At 34.0% G+C, this 3,678-nt stretch overlaps 1 long non-coding RNA gene across 1 annotated transcript; it reads right to left on the reverse strand.

Annotated features, from left to right (window-relative positions):
- Window positions 1–1,026: 1,026 nt before the first annotated feature.
- Window positions 1,027–3,334, reverse strand: LOC111912157 (uncharacterized). The gene is made up of 5 exons (XR_006184874.2): window positions 3,025–3,334; window positions 2,799–2,863; window positions 2,303–2,552; window positions 1,990–2,223; window positions 1,027–1,368 (listed from the first exon to the last, which is right to left on the reverse strand). It is a non-coding gene; the product is annotated as an uncharacterized LOC111912157 (long non-coding RNA).
- Between the last annotated feature and the right edge of the window lie 344 nt (window positions 3,335–3,678).

The following is a 3,678-nucleotide window of genomic DNA, read 5'->3' on the forward strand; positions in this document are numbered from 1 at the left end:
TTAACATTGCTCGCATAAGGAAGACGGTGGTGATCGGCTATGGTGATTAATATATCATATTTTGATGAAGGGAGGGAAGGTGTGAAGAAACTCTAATTTAAAGAGTGGCCGATAGATGATGATACGTTCATATACTTGATGAATGATTTTGTAGATAGGATTTTATAAAGGAACTAAAAAACTAATTGCTAAAATAATGGGATATTGATTATTAATTTTAGATATTAACAAATATATAGGTGGTATTACTAATTTGTCCTTATTGATTAAATTAATGATTTATTTTTTGCTAAATTCTAATTGGTTCCTACGTCCACACAATAGATGTTCATCCACATATGAACCTCTCTCTCTCTCTCTATATATATATATATATATATATATATATATATATATATATATATATATATATATATATATATATAGAGAGAGAGAGAGAGAGAGAGAGAGAGAGAAAGAGAGAGGTAAGTTCAATTGAGAAAATAAAAAAGGTTGAGAATGGGGGAATCATTCTTAGCCAATCATTTATTTTTTTCGCAAAAGCCTCCAACGTACCGGCGGAATTGGGAAATGAATACATAAGTGTTTTCCAACAAAACATGTTTCCTTAAACTATACAAGAAACGAGACTTATAGGGACGGCAAATGTCGTCTCTATAGGTTATAGAAAGTCGTCTCTATAGGTGGTTGTGACGACAAGTCGTCCCTATAGCCTTTGTCGCTATAGCCCCGTCGCAATAGATAGTTTGGGTCGTCACTATAGATATCGTCGCCATAGATAGACATATCGTTTTTGTTGGTTCGTGGTTGTCATCCCCATTGGTGGACCTATAGAGACGACACGTCACCCCCATAGCTAGACCTATAGAGATGACATGTCGTCCCCATAGCTAGACCTATAGCAACGAAATGTCGTCTCTATAGATATTGTATAGAATTTACATTCCGCTTCTATTTTTTGTTTACTTTTCCATTTTTTGTTTACTTTTCCAGTTGTCTCAAATACAAAAGCGCAAAAACACTAAATTTAACTACAAAAACATTAAATCATACAATATCAAAACATTTGAATATCTTATACAATTGTTTACTAAAACATACTACATAATTTGAAATTGTTTAAAAATTTCATATATACAATATCAAGAAAACTGATTGTGTAGCTATGTTTACTTGTTTGCATCACCATCTTCAGATTTGAAAACATACAACTGGGAGAAGCTCGTGACTTGGAGAAACTTTTGCAAGTAAGATAAAACCAAGATGGTTTGAAACGCCTACTCACATGTGAATCCCCACAAAAAATAAATTGACCTTGCTGTCCACAACTATTTTATCTGTTAATCTTCCTGTGCTAAAATTGAATATCTGAAACAATAATTATATAAAAAAAATGAGACTTTAAAATGTACAATATAAAACAAAATTTGACAAAAAGAAAAGAATTGATGATGAGACAACTTTTATTTGTGTGATTTTTAGAATGTATAACAGTAATTGTATATAGTAATGTTGTTTTAAACAACCAACTATCTGAAGTGTCTACTTTAGTCCCTCACTTAGGCTTTCAGTTTATTTGTGTGATTTTTTTAATAGAAATATTAATAACAGAGAAAAAATAAAATTAGAAAATCCACATCAGCAAGTGAAGTTTTTTGTTACTATTTTTGGATTATCTGTTTCCGCTTCTATTTTCACAAAGGCAATGAACATGTGCTACTTTTTGCATTTTGCAGTTTCTGCATCTAATGTAACACCAATTGCTTTCCCATCTTCAAACTCTAACTGTTTTTTGAAAGCAATTGAATCTGTCAATGGAATTGGAATATGAGAAAGGGTATTTTGGTCTTTTTGTAAAAAAATGAAGAATGGGATGGAATGAAATTGAATTCCCTTCACTCATGAAACATGGGATTTGAAGAAATCTAACAAAACTGAATTCCATCCTTGGAATGGAATGGAATCCGAAATTCCAATTCTATGGATTACCTTGCATTCTGGTTTGTTGAGCGTGTACATGCCACCATAGACTGCACTCAAACGAGTAAATGCCTGCAAATATTTATCAGAGAGGGTAGATATATAGAGAACCTCCTGCAAACCTAGCTAATGACTCTGCATATAGCTATTCAGGAAATATAAAATACTATCACACAATGAGAAAAAATAACATCACTGCCCTTTCAGAATATCCGAATAGATGGATAACCTTGAATGTAGTTCCTGAAAACCAAATAGACCAATCAATATGATATATCTTTAAAGCATTATATTCATCAAAATTAGGGCTTAAGGTTCTTACCTTCTACACAGGTCAACTTATTCAGTGCAGTGAACCCTCCCCATAATGATACGGCCATCTATTTCTGGATCATGTCTGGGAACACAAAGGTGAGTCAAGTAATAAACATTTTGTGAATATCAAGTAAAAATGGAAATCACTTGGTTCCAGGACTACTTAGGTGGCTAGGTGGTTGCAACTTCATTCGATTCTCCAGCCTGGTAAAAAAATTGCGATAAGCCACATAACCTTTGCCATTGCATCTCCAATCCTACACACACCACAAGTGTGCAATTCAAAAGCATAATAAACAAGTATGCATACAGGAATTGCACAAAAACCAAGTACACACACAATAATCGCATAAAAGGAAGCCGATAGTCAGAATTATAGGTTTTATAAGATTACCGAGTTGTACATACAACAGATTGACATGATTGCAGCTAACTTTGTTTACATCACAGAGTTATCGAGATTCGTAAAAACAAAGATGAGGTTCAACAATAATATAACTTACCTTGATTTTTGGTATGGTGTAAGATAAGCTTCTTAAATAAGCTATTTGAACATACAATAACCTTGCTGCAGCCAAAGAAACCGTACAGAGTAAAATTACAAAAAAAGTCTCTATCGAATTTGAGTTTGTCTTCGTCATCATCTCTAACTTATATCCCAATTCCAGTTTCAAATACATAATTGCTAACATATACCTCAATTATAGGTTGATAGTCAAAATTACTAACCTGGTAGCCGGTGTAGGGCTTGTATTCAATAGTACTCGTAACTGGATGTGAAAAGGAAGCTGATAGTCAGAATCGACGACGTTGAAACTAATCGACATTGTTGGGCCTAATGGTGGTGTTAGACAACTAGCATTAGAATCCATGGAGAGAGGAAGAAGATGCACAGGGAGTGGGAGGTGAGGAAGTCACCAGAGGAGAAGATAATGGTCAAAATTAGGGAAGGGAGAATCTCCGATCGAGAGTGAGAGAGAGAGAGAGAGATAGAGACTAATGATTGAGTGTACATGAACAAAACAAAGGAGGTTGTTCTCCCAATTTAAGTCGTAGAAAGATATGGGGATGAAAAGTCATCTATAGCCTTCCCCAAAATACGTTTGTTTCAGTTTCCTTCCCGCTATAACATGGTGAGACCGTTGTAGCCGTAAAATTTAAAAAAAATTTGTCAACTATGTGGAGACGACATGTCGTCCCTATAGAGTATCTATAGAGACGACATGTGTCGTCCCTGTAGACCTCGTCTCTATGGATGCTTATTGTTGTAGTGTATGTTAATCATTACCTTAATATATATACAAAAACATAGTTTTTTTTAACTTTTAAGGAGCTATTTGTATCGAAAAATGATTTTAAATACACCAAAATCTTGTTGAGCCA

Source organism: Lactuca sativa, chromosome 7, assembly GCF_002870075.4.
Source record: "Lactuca sativa cultivar Salinas chromosome 7, Lsat_Salinas_v11, whole genome shotgun sequence".
Lineage (NCBI taxonomy): Eukaryota > Viridiplantae > Streptophyta > Magnoliopsida > Asterales > Asteraceae > Lactuca > Lactuca sativa.